At 39.8% G+C, this 13,398-nt stretch overlaps 1 long non-coding RNA gene and 1 pseudogene across 1 annotated transcript; both read right to left on the bottom strand.

The window, feature by feature from the left end:
* Positions 1 to 506: 506 nt before the first annotated feature.
* LOC150040210 (ribosome biogenesis protein NSA2 homolog pseudogene) lies at positions 507 to 2,198 on the bottom strand (annotated as a pseudogene).
* Positions 2,199 to 6,616: 4,418 nt separating this feature from the next.
* LOC150040209 (uncharacterized) lies at positions 6,617 to 12,571 on the bottom strand. The gene is made up of 2 exons (XR_016534012.1): positions 12,533 to 12,571; positions 6,617 to 7,620 (listed from the first exon to the last, which is right to left on the bottom strand). It is a non-coding gene; the product is annotated as an uncharacterized LOC150040209 (long non-coding RNA).
* Positions 12,572 to 13,398: the final 827 nt, after the last annotated feature.

The raw sequence follows: 13,398 nt of genomic DNA, 5'->3' as shown, positions 1-13,398 counted from the left end.
CAGCTTGCAAAGGGAAGAAGACCCAGAAGGAGGCTTTCCCCTAGGAACCTTCTCTGTCCTGCCACCTCTGCATGGGGTCACCATGATTGTGACACAGCTCACCATCCCTACTTCTGGTGTGCGCAGCCAGAAGTGGGCCCACTCCCACAGACTTCATGGACGGACTCATTTCCACTGTTAATGCGGAAGACAAGATCCATCTTCATTTGGCTCTCCATTCTTGGGATCAACTTAGTAGAAATGTGCCAGAATTCAGTGGAGGAATGCTGTGAAGGATTTTCACACAATGTACAATTCCACTCCATCCTTTCTTTTTTTATCATTCAACTTTAACAGTCCTCCAAATAAATATCAGTTTGTAAAGTAGGCCATTTTTTTTTAAATTTAGTCACTATTTTTCTTGATTTCAGATTTCATAGTACTCAGAAACAACTCACTGATGTCAGTTTTCCTGATTAGTGTGTAGTCTTTAAAAATTGTAAGGAATTACTTGTATGAAATGTCTGTCAAACCAGTAATTCTGCATTTATGCATCCATCATTTCAGGATTGTTGGTAATCTGGGCATATTTACCCCAAATCACTTTGCCTCTTTTTGTCACTAAGCCCAGCTCACTCACATTCTCTTTGGGAATGACAGCCAAAGTTGTAAAAAGTGCAGATGAGGAGTTCCTTTTACACCAAGTATCGCCCCCGGCAGGAAAAAGGTGGCTTTCAGTTCGGGATGTGTTATGCAGGCCTTCTTAAAATATAAGCTCGTTGGTCTGATGAACCTCTCGTCTTTTTTAGGAGACTTTCCTGTAAAACTATCTCCAACAAAGCAGACTTTAGTGATCATCTTCTTCCATGCCTTCTTTTTATTCTTCCAAGTACGAATAACTTTTAATACTTTTGTTTATCCCTGGACACCAACTTTTAGCAGAGGGACTTCCCACCTTCTCTTTCCATTTTTTTTAAATAGTGTTGGACAGTACTTTTGCTCGTGACTGTCTTTCTGTGTCCCACAGATAGGCAGGTATTGCTCCGTGTTTCTCTTTTTCTGTATCTTGTGGATCTTTTTCATTTGTATTTTCTCAGCATGGCACTGTTTGTGGTAGAGCTTAGGGCTTAGCATTCAGGCCAATCATTTTTTTTGCCTTCTTTGATCGTTCATGAGCCTCTCTGCTCTCTTTCTGTTCGTCCTATGGTAATCCAAAACTACACCCTTTGCATTTACAATGTAATTCAATATATTCATTTTGTGCATGGGGAAAGGCGCGGATTTGCTGGAGAGAAAAGAGTCTGTCAAGTTCGGGATCTCGGATACCCAGGAGCAGCCCCTGCTCAATCCAAGACCAAAAAGAATGACCTTCTATCTGCATTCATTATTTCCAATTACATCCACCCATTATTTCTAATTGCTTCAGCCCATACTTCTTTATGCTTTACGCTAGTAGAGGGGGACAATAAACCTTCCCCAGCCAAGAAAAATTGAAACAGTATATATAAAATCAGCATACAGAAAATTCTAAAATATGCTCCACACATCAAAAATCAACACAAACATGTTATTGACAGGGAAAAGGCACCTAAACACCTTACTAGGTGATTTCAGGAAGAATTAACATGTAACAGGACCTAATGAAAGAGGAAAAAGTGGCAGGGATAGAACAAATTTTTTAATCCTAACTCTCAATTTCAGTGAGCAAAACTCCACATAGCCTGAATCATTGCATCAAAAAGTAAATTCTATGTTTCTGCAGTCTTCAAGAGAAACACCTTGCCCCCAAAACAAACATATTCTGAGAGAAAGAGGCTCGACTATCTGATCAAGCACGTGGCCCTCATAATAAGTCTGGAGTTCTCAACCTCATATCAGATAAAACTAATTCAAAATTAAAATTAGTGAAAAGAGACAAAGGAAAGTTTATATGCTAAAAAAGGGATCACTCCTTCAGGAGCCTATAACCATCCTAAATATGTACACACCAATTGCCATCACTCATTATCATCAACCAAATTTATTTACATGCAGAACTCTAAAGACAATGATTGTTGGTGGACTTTCACAGACCACTCATTTGTTTATGAATCAACAAGGTAGAAACATAAAACTGAGAAATGAACAATTTCATAGACCAACTAGCCCTAACAGATATCTGTGGATTATTAAAGCAACATCACCTGAATATACCTTTTTATCACCAGCACATGGAACATAATCCAAAAATAGACCACATTTTAGTACAAAAAACAAACTTGTGCAAATTCAGAAACACTAAAATTATTACCTGCAGTATCTCATACTACAATGATGTAAAATTGGAACTCAAAGTCAACCTCCAAAGAAAATTCCTCTACCACATGAAGCTTGAACACCCTATTGATAAATCTCTAGTGTGTCACTGTAGAGATCAGTACAGAAATGTAATATGCTATGGTATTTTATGAAAAAAAAGAGCACACAGATAAAAAGCTCCTTTGAGATACAGTACTCAGAGGAAAATTTATATCACTGAATGCACACATTAATAAAGTGGAAAAATTACAAAGCAAAAATTGAATGCTGCACTGTAAGCTTTTGGAAAAGTAGCATCAAAAACCAATCCCAATTCCAATAGAAGGAAACAAATTCTTAAAGCTACAGTAGATTTCAATGAATTGGAGAACAAAATAATCATTCAAAGAATGAAACAACAATGAGTTGGTTCTTTAAAACTATTATCAAAATTAACAGACCCTTGGCAATTCTTACCTCTAAAAGAAGACTGAGCACCCAAATAACAAAATCATAAATAAAAATAGAAATATCAGCACTGAATCGAGAACTTAAAAATTAACTAAAAAGACCCATAAAGTAATGAAATAGTTATAGCAATAAGCGAACCCCCATTCAAAAAAGAACAGGACGTGATGTTTTGACAGTTGAATTCCATAAGGGCTTCAAAGGAGACCTCACTCCAATACTCCTCAAAATCACTCAAAAAAAATGAAAGGGCTTTACAAACTCATTCTAGGAAAGCACTAATTCCAAAACCAGCCAGAAAGAGTATAGACCCATTACTTTGTTGAACATTGAAGCAAAACTTCTTTTTATAATTTTCTCTTTTGTAATCAATAGAAGAGTTATATTTTATTCACCAGATAGAAGGTGCACTACTGAACAAACATGGATTCCCCTTCTCATTGTCCCCATTTCTCTCCCCAAAACCCCTCCCCTCATCTTGTTTTGCCACTTCCCTATGCTATTTCAAATAAACTAGTAAACATATATGCAATATACCAGATAAGAACATAAGATATTGTAACATTATGAAATAACCAAGGAACAGCAAAAGAGATGACAAATAACATAGTACATTAAGATCAACAATCACACATTATATGACTCTTGATTCCATATCCTGGACTTCCTTTCATTTAGCCTCATTCTACATGTCCTATGTATCTTGGTTTTACCTTATTGTAAACCTCTGCTAGTGTTGTGTGTAATGCTCACAATCCCCCTGAAATACCACCAGAGACCACGACCAGTGAAATCAACAAAGAGTCATTTATTAGCAAGCTTGAGCTTGCTCCTCCGCTCCTTGGAAACCAGTGACGTTTGGAGGACCCGAGTACAGAATTACCACAGCTTTTATAAAGAAGTTTTAGTTCATTTTCACAGCCTCATATTTTAGTTAACATTTACATAGGGACATTCAACAATTTATTATGGATTTTGATGTTCTGGTTTGCCCTCAGAAGTTTAGTTTTTGGTGTCCTTGCTAGCTGTGGAACACAGCTGCTGTCCTAGAGATTAACTTTGAATGTCCTTGCTAAGTTTCTGAGTAAACAATTGATCAAGCACCTACCAGATTCCCGGAGAAGAAGCAGTTAGGGGATTTCTCAGAACTTTACAAAATGGACACTTTTTACTGAAGTTCATCAAATTTTAAAATTAATTTAGTCCTATGAGAGACCAAGATTCATACTAATTATGACAAATGAAGGAAACTATTAAGCCAATGTTCCTTAGACTCTGGATCACATCACTTATTGTGAATTATTATTTTTCTTTTTTGTCAACTGTAATATTGCACTCTTTTATATATATATTATAATTAATACAAGGGTTACATTATATTCACTAGATAGAAGGTGCATTACTTCACAAATATTGATACCCTTTCTTATGTCTTGGTCCTCATTTCCCACCTCCCACTTCCACCCCTCATCTTTCTTCCCCACTTCCTGTCAGATTTCAATTAACAAAATATGCATATATACAATATATCAGATAACTAAATATGAAAAAGAGATGAGAGATAACATAGTACATTAAAGACAACAATCACTCATGATTTGGCTTTTGATTCTATATACTAGAGGTCCTTTCATTTTGCATAATACTACTTGGCCTTATGTATCTAGGTTGTATTCTTTTGTAAATCTCTGCTAGGAGAGCCAAAGATTTTGACTGATTGTGACAAATGAGGGAAACCAATGAGTTTTGTTCCTTTGAGTTTGGCTGACTTCATTTAATATGATTTTTTCTAAGTCTATCCATTTTCTTAAAGATGGGGAAATGTCATTCTTTCTGACAGCAGCATAGAATTCCATTGTGTATAAATACCACATCTTGTTGATTCCTGAGGGGCATCTGGATTTGTTCCTTATCTTTGCTCTGGTAAATAGTGCTGCTGTGTACATCATCATCCTTGTGGATTTAGTATGTCCTAGTTTCTGGATGATTTGGTAAATGTCAAGTAGTGAAATTGCTGGGTCATAGGGGAGTTCTATGTTTAGTCTTTTGAGGAACTGCCATATTGATTTCCATAGCGTTTGGATGAGTTTTTACTCCTACCAACAATGTAGGAGTCAATTCTTACTGGAGTGAGGTGGAATCTTAGAGTTGTTTAGATTTTTATTTCTTTTATGGTCAGAGATGTAGAGCATTTTTCATCTGTCTATAGGCTATTTTGATTTCTCCTTCAAAGAAGACTCTCTAAGTTTGGCCTATGTTTTAATGGGATGGTTGTTTCTTTGGAGATTAGTTTTATAGTAATTCAATGTTTTGGGTTGTTCATGTATTTTAGATTAGAGGTCTTTGTACATTGTATGGTTAATGAAGATCTTCTTCAACTCTGTAAGCATTCTAGTTAATTTGTGAGCTATGTCCTCTGCTATACAGAAGCTCTGTAGTTTAATTAAGTCCCACTTATGCAGACTTTCCTTTATTTGTTGTGTTTCTGAGTACTTATTAAGAAAGTTTTGACCTGTACCAAGAAGAGCTAATGTACTTCTTATTTGTTCTTGTAAAGTTTTCAGTGTATCTGCATTTGCCTCCAGGTCTTTGATCCATTTGGAATTAATCCTGGTACAGGTTGACAAATTATCCAACTTTAGTTTTCTGCAGGTGCTAAACCAGTTCTGCCAGCACCAAATGTTGAAGAGGTGTTTTTCTTCAATTCTACATTTTTGGCTCCCTGGGTCAAAGATTAGGTAGGCATAGGTCTGTGTGTTAATATCTCAGTCCTCAGTTCTAATCCATTGGTCTTCAGGTCTGTTCTTGTGCCATTACCAAGTGGTTTTGGTCACTATAGGTCTGTAATAGATTCTAAAGTTTGGTATTGATATTCCTCCTGGGCTGTTCATGATGCTAAAAATTGTTTTTGCTATACGGGGTCTTTTGTTATTACATATGAAATTTTGGATTGCCTCTTCTATTTCTTTAAAGATTGACATTTAAATATTGATAGGTATTGCATTGAATTTGTAGACAGCCCTTGGCAAGATTGCCATTTTCACGATGTTAATTCTTCCAATTCAGGAGCATGGGAGGTTTTATCATTTTCTCAGTAGTCCCTTAATTTCCTTTTCTAGGGTTTTACAATTTTCATTAAAAAAGTCCTTTGCCTTGTTATGAAGTGTGAGGATGGTGAGAGGGAAATGGGGATCAAGATTGGCTATCAATATTAGTGAAATAGTGCAGTGTCTATCTGGTGAATATAATGTAACCCGTCTATTAATTACAATGAAAATGTATGGAAAAAAGTCTTTTACATGCATAGTGTCTTCTTAGATACTTTATTTTCTTTGAGACTATTGCAAAAGTAGTTGCTTTACTGATATTGCCTTGTTCCTGATTGTTGCCTCGTTCCTCTCATTGTTGGCATGTAGGAAAGCGGTTGATTTTTGAGGGTTAACTTTATACCCTGGTACTTTGCCAAAGTTTTATATTAGCTCAATCAGCTTGGGACTGGAATCTATAGCATTCTGTAAGTACAGAATTCATGTGATTTTTTTCTGTCTTTCATTTACATACACATGGGGTGATATCATTCTTTCTGACAGCAGCATAGGATTCCACTTTGTATAAACACCTCATCAACTGAGGGGCATTTGGGTTGGTTCCACATCTTTGCTATGGTAAATAGTGCTGCAATGAATATCATTGTACTAGTGGGTTTAACATGTCCTTGTTTCTGTACAGTTGGGTAAAGGCCAAGTAGAGGAATTGCTCTGTCATTGGGTCTCCCGTCCCGCGGGTTCAATTATTCATGAAGCTCGAGGAGGTGCCTCCTAAAAGAAGAAAACCAATGGGGGAAAGAGAGGAAGGAGACCAGGCGCATAAAGAAAGACAGAGACAATCTGAGTCGCGTCAAGGTCTCATTTATTAAAAGTAAAGCAGGGTTTATATACCCTGAGTGTAAGGAAGGGAGTATAGAGGGGGGGGGGAATGGAGAGTTTTTGTGATAACAAGAAGGAGAAGTCTCAAGGGTAGGGGTGGGTCAGGCTGTTCTTTTGGCCATTGTGCTAACCCAAGCAACAACCTGCGGTTATTCCGAGAAGTATTTTGTGCAGATGACTCAACCAGATGCGATTTGCTCAAGGCTAGAGGGTCTTTGCTTTGTTCCGTTTAACTCCTTGGTCTCTGACAATTCCCCCTTTCCTTTAAAGAACAAGGTCTCTATAGGTGGAGAGAACACCCTGTCTTAGGCTATATGGAGGGACCCTTACTCCTGGCAACATGCCTTGTTGAGCCGGCCTCGACGGCCTCTGTATGTTGTGCCACCCAGGGTAAGCTCCATAATAATCCCGTCATTGGATGCTCTCTAGCCGCTTGGGGTTTATCAGCCACGAAGTGTATGAAACTGGAGCCCTCTTTCGGGAGTGCTTGTTTCGGACCCTACAGGGTCATCCTGAGCCTCTAAGCGATGATAATGCACCGAGATTGAGTTTTTGGAAAAGGCAGAATCAATTTGATTTTTTATAAATTGCGTAAGGCACTGAAAAGCCCAAGGGCCAAAAGAAATTAGGAGGAGAAGTCCCACAAGGGGGCCCAAGAGGGAGGGTAAAAGAGTTGATAGCCAGGGAGATGTGGAGAACCAATTTTGATACCAAGATTCTTGTTTTTCCCTTTCTCTTTTTCGCTTTTCTAGGCTAGCTGTAATTTTTTCTAAGCTATCCTTAACAAGTCCTGTTCTATCTACATATACGCAGCATTTTTCCTTTAAAGCCGCGCATAAGCCTCCTTGCTGTAGAAAAAGCAAGTCTAATCCTCGTCGATTTTGGAGGACAACTTCTGCCAGAGAGCATCACCGTCAATAGCATCATGCGGAGTGATGACGGGGAAGGCCTCATCATCATGGTTGTTGACCTGTAAAAGAAAAATATTTTTGTTCTCAGGCGCCACCCTGGAATTAATTATATGGCTTTATTGTTTATTATATGGTTTTATTAATCTTTCAGGCAACCATCTAGCTCCCCCTTCTTTAGAATTATAAATGCAAGCTGATTCTTTTCCCCAGATAATGACTGGGTCAGGGCCATTCCATATTCCCATCAGTGGGTCTTTCCATAGGGCCTGGGCGTAGTCTGTTTGTGTGGTTGGATGCCAAAGGCGTTCTGCAGCAGATTTGCCATTAGCGTCAAGGGTTAAAAAGTTTAAGACAAAGAGAGCATGTAATAGCAAAGTCTTATAGTTTCCTTTAAGGGAATATAATGTTTCTTGTGAGGCAAGTTTAATGAGGGTGTTTTTTAAAGTCTGATGAGCCCTTTCCACTATTCCTTGTCCTTGGGGGTTGTAGGGGATTCCAGTAATATGTTTTATGCTCATTTGGGAGCAAAATTGTTTGAACTTTTGACTGGTATATCCCGGCCCATTGTCCGTCTTTATAGCTTGGGGTTGTCCCATGACAGAAAAAACATATAGGAGATGGTTTATAACATCTTTTGTGGCCTCCCCTAAATGAGCGGAGGCACAAATAAATCCACTAAAGGTATCAATGGTAGCATGTACATATTTTAACCTTCCAAAGGAGGGGAAATGAGTAACATCCATTTGCCAAAGTTGTCCAGGTATGAGCCCTCTTGGGTTTACACCTACATGGGGTTCAGGGAGCAGGGTTAGGCAATTTTTGCAGTTTTTAACAATTTGTCTTGCCTGTTCTCTAGTAATTTTAAATTTTAAGCGCAGGGTATGAGCATTAAGGTGGTGAACAGCATGGGCCTCTTGTGCAAGGGTCACCGGACCAACTGTTTGAGATAAGGTAACTATTTGGGTTGCCAAGTCAGCTAATTCATTGCCCCGAGTTAGTGGCCCAGGTAGGCCAGAATGAGCACGAATATGTCCTACAAAGAAAGGGTACGAACGTTGTCTAATAAGTTTCTGTAATTCAAAAAATAATTGAAAAGTAGGTGTAGTAGGCTGAATAACCGGAACCATTTCTAAAACTTGTAAAGCTCTGACAACATAATGGCTATCCAAAAACAGATTAAAAGGGTGGGTCTTTAATAACCGAAAAACACAGCAGGAAATAATTCTATTAACTGAGCAGATTTAAAGGAAGTATTTACAAAGTGGGAAACATTATTAATAACATATGAAGCTTTTCCATTTTTTGAACCATCAATAAAGATGCTCAAAGTATTGGGGATGGGCTTTATCAAGGTATTTTTTAGAAAAACGAAAGGAGTGATATTAAGGAATTGAATAAGTCTGTCGCTGGGCATGTGAGTATCAAAGCTACCATGGAACCCAGTGCATAAAACAGTCCAATCATCTTGTCTTTGTTGTAACCAATTAATTTGTTCCTTAGAGTAAGGGGTGATTATGATATCAAGATCCTTGCCAAAATATCTGACAGAAGTCTTGAGCCCCAGAAAAATAAGTTGGGAGACCAAAGAGGGGTAGGAGGGGAGTACCTTGGACTGAGAGGCGGAGGCATGAATCCATAACAGGGGCACGGTTTTTTGCCACAATAAACCGGTGAGTGTAAATTCTGTGGCAAAAATGATTAAATAAAGGGTCAAGGAGGGGTTGAAGTAACCTATATTTTGTTGTGTAATGGCCTCCTCTAACTTTATTAGGGCTTTTTCAGCTTCGGGCATAAGTTTTCTGGGGGAGGAAGGGTCAGAATCTCCCTGTAGAATATTAAACAGGGGTTTGAGATCCCCTGTTGTTAATTTAAGGTGAGGACGTAGCCAATTAATGTCTCCAAGGAGTTTTTGGAAATCATTTAGACAATTTAGTTTATTCCTTTTGATTTGAATTTTTTGAGCATATATTAAAGAGGGTTCTAATTGAAAACCCAGGAACAAGAAGGGATAGCAAGTTTGAATTTTTTCTGGGGAGATAAAAAGTCCTCTGTCTTGTAAAGTAATAACTATTTTTTGAGTCACTTGATGTGCCTCCAGTTCTAGTTTGGCAGCAATTAATAGGTCATCCATATAATGTATAATATATATATGAGGGTATTGAACACGAATTGGGTCTATGGATTGAGCCACAAATTTTTGACAAAGAGTGGGAGAATTAGCCATACCCTGTGGCAACACTCGCCATTGAACGCGGGGATTAGGGCCTTTATGGTTTATCATGGGTATGGAAAAGGCAAATCTTTTACAATCTCCAGGATCGAGGGGAATGGAGAAAAAACAGTCTTTCATATCTATTACAATTTTAAAATATTCTTTAGGGATAGCTGTGGGAGAGCCAGGATGTTAGAAACCAGACGATGAACATGTCCCTAGATCAACCTGTAAGGCCTGGAAGGACTGGACTGAATCATGGTTTTAGCACTGTCAGCTAGTTTAGCTTTCCCAAGTTTTCCTTTAAATGACTCCTGGGGCTGCCTCTGATACCAGAGATAACATATGGCCTGGTGGGGGGGGGCGCTAACAATTGCTATCAGACCTGGGCAGAATGCTGGGCAGACAGCATTCTTTGGTTTGGAGGGGCATACAGCATTCCCTCCCAGTTCTGCACCCAAGAAAACCCACACAATTAGAAAATATACATCCAAGTATAGCAACCCCTCACATCAGTGTATCAATTCTGACTCTATTTACATTACTGCAGTTTAACTGCATACCAACTTTACTCAAGACATACTCATACCATTGGCGACATACTCAAACCTTTTACGACTTACATGAACATTCCATGATTATTTTCCCTTTTGAGCAAACATTTAAGAGAATTCCTTTCAGATCCTTTTTTTATTCAGATAAACCATTTTAAAGGAGAGTCCTTGCAGTGAGCTTGAAGCTCGGCCTATAATAAGAAAAAATATTCCTGGCGGGGGAGGCCCGAACCTTCCAGAGTTTATAACAACTGTTCCTTCCTCTGGAGTTATAATTCTGGTGGTGGAGGAACAGAGGTCCAGTCCTGCGCTGCCTGCAGTGGCTCGGAACAAGTCTGAGTCAGCGATGTTTGCATTAGAGGCAGATTTTGGGCGGGAGGGGTCATTGGTTGTCGTGGTGGGTAGGTAGGGCCCCCTACTGGGGCCCAAAGCCGCAGATAAAGGCTGGCCATTTATATCGGTCTTGGACCGATATCGGTCTTGGACCGCTCTCTAGCCCAGTGACGGCCTCTTCTGCATTTAGGACAAAGGCCAGGGGGAAGGGGGAGGGGAATCGTCCCAGGAACGTTGGGTTGTTTAATAGTTCCAGGGCATTCTCTAGCAAAATGTCCAATTTGTCCACATTTAAAACAGTTTTTAGGGCTAGATATTTGTCCTAGTTTTCCTGAAGGTGGAGTCTGGTTTTGTAGTATGGCTCCAATGGCCAAATTAATAGATTTAGATATTTTATGTTCAAAGGAATCCACATCATTGCAAATTTTAATCATACCATTTAAATCTAGGGTCTTTGTTTTGCCTCTTAAAGCAGCTTTACAGGCTGCATTAGCATTTTCTATGGCCAACTGTCTAACTATAATATCATCTGTATCTACCTCACCTAATATTCTTTCAGCTGCTTCTAACAGTCTGGCAACGAATTGAGAATATGGTTCATTATTGCCTTGTATTACCCTGGAAAGAGAGGTAGTAACCGCTCCTGCAGCAGGCACGGCTCTCCAGGCGGCCAGGGCAGCCTGAGCAGTCTGGGTTAATATTCCTGCAGGGAGTTTTTGTTGTTTTTCCTCTGAGGCAAATTTGCCCCTCCCTGAAATTTTATCAGAAGACCATGAAGCCATTTGTGTATGTTTTTTATTGGTAATAGCTTGATTTTCTGCCTTATCTATAAATTCAGCTTTCCAGGTTAGATATTGACTCCTGGTTAAAACAGACTGTACAATCTTGTGCCACTCAAGAGGCAATAAATGTCCCTCACCCCTGAGGCCCTCCAGTACTGTTAATGTAAAAGGGGCGTTAATTCCATAATTCTTAACAGCCGAATGTAGTTCTTTAATTTGTTTAAATGTCAATCTCCTATATGTAATTTGAGAATGTCTCCTTGCCTCCTCCTAATCACCCCCTTCCTCCTCGGAGGCAGAGGAATCTAGGTTTTGTCCCTCCTCCTGCCTTCTGGTGGTGTCCGCCTCCTCCTCTCCCGCTTCTCCTCCCTCCCCCTCTTGTTCCCGAGGTTGAGTGTTAGAGCGAGTAATTACGGGGAAGGAGAGGGAAACAGTTTGCGCCCCGGATCTGAGTCTACTATTGCGGCCCTCTGAGGCCGAGGGTGTTTTAGGGGGCTTGTTACCCGAGGCAGGGGGGTAGTCACGGCTTCCCCAACAAGATCCATTTGTAAATCATGAATTTGCAAAGTGAGGTCCCTTAACTCTCTTTTTAAATGAAGCACGTTTTTTAATTCTGTCACTTGTTTCAAGAGAGAGTCTTTGGATTTAAGGAGACCTTGCACCTCCGGAGGAACAGAAAATGATCTCAACATTTCCTGTGGTGGGGCTGACAGGAGAGAGGTGTCTGGATAGGGGGGAGGGGTGGGCCAGTGAAGGGCCCTTATCTCTGGAGTCTGTGTAGCTGCAGAAACTTGGGGAAGAGGAAAAGGGCCATATCTTTCTTCCTCATAATGCGCTGCCTCCTCCTCTAGCTCCACCTCAGAGGGGGGGTTGAGCCTGCCATTATCAGGAGAAGTCTTAGGAATAATAGGATAAATATTTTTATAAGGTTTTAGTGACATATTTTTCTTTCAACAAAACAAAAGAATTTTACCAAATCTTTCTTTTTAACTCTTATTCCTCTCTCCCTAAGTGATCCTTTCATTTCTTTTATATATAAAACCTCTTTTGATAACGCTTTGCCCATGGTTGATGGGACGGCAAAACTTACCTCAAGACTCTCCCACGGTGCACGAGCGATGCGGTGTGGGTGTCTCTACCTTAATATAATCGGGGTCCCCTGCTCTCCACGCCGTCCGGTAGGTCACCGTGCCTCGAGCCCCACGTTGGGCGCCACTTCTCCCGTCCCGCGGGTTCAATTATTCATGAAGCTCAAGGAGGTGCCTCCTAAAAGAAGAAAACCAATGGGGGAAAGAGAGGAAGGAGACCAGGCGCATAAAGAAAGACAGAGACAATCTGAGTCGCGTCAAGGTCTCATTTATTAAAAGTAAAGCAGGGTTTATATACCCTGAGTGTAAGGAAGGGAGTATAGAGGGGGGGGAATGGAGAGTTTTTGTGATAACAAGAAGGAGAAGTCTCAAGGTTAGGGGTGGGTCAGGCTGTTCTTTTGGCCGTTGTGCTAACCCAAGCAACAACCTGCGGTTATTCCGAGAAGTATTTTGTGCAGATGACTCAACCAGATGCGATTTGCTCAAGGCTAGAGTGTCTTTGCTTTGTTCCGTTTAACTCCTTGGTCTCTGACAATTGGGAAGCTCTATGTTTAGTCTTTTGTGGAACTCTCATAGTGCTATCCACAGTGCTTGAACAAGTTTTCATTCCTACCAACAGTGTAGAAGTGATCCCTCTGGGCCACATCCTTGACAGCAGCTGTTGTTACAAGATTTCTTCATCATGACCATTCTAATTGGAGGGAGATGGAATATCAGAGATGTTTTGATTTACTGCAAAACTTCTCAACATAAAACTGGCCAACAATCTTCAACAATTCTTCAAAAAATTATACACTACAATTAACAAATTAATTGCAATGATGCCATTCTGGTTCAATATACAGAAGTCAGACTAATTTATTACATC

This window comes from Megascapheus bottae, chromosome Y, assembly GCF_031878675.1.
Source record: "Megascapheus bottae isolate mThoBot1 chromosome Y, mThoBot2.hap1, whole genome shotgun sequence".
Classification (NCBI taxonomy): domain Eukaryota; kingdom Metazoa; phylum Chordata; class Mammalia; order Rodentia; family Geomyidae; genus Megascapheus; species Megascapheus bottae.
The sequence above is the reverse complement of the archived record's forward strand: the minus strand, read 5'-3'. Positions and strand labels throughout refer to the sequence as shown.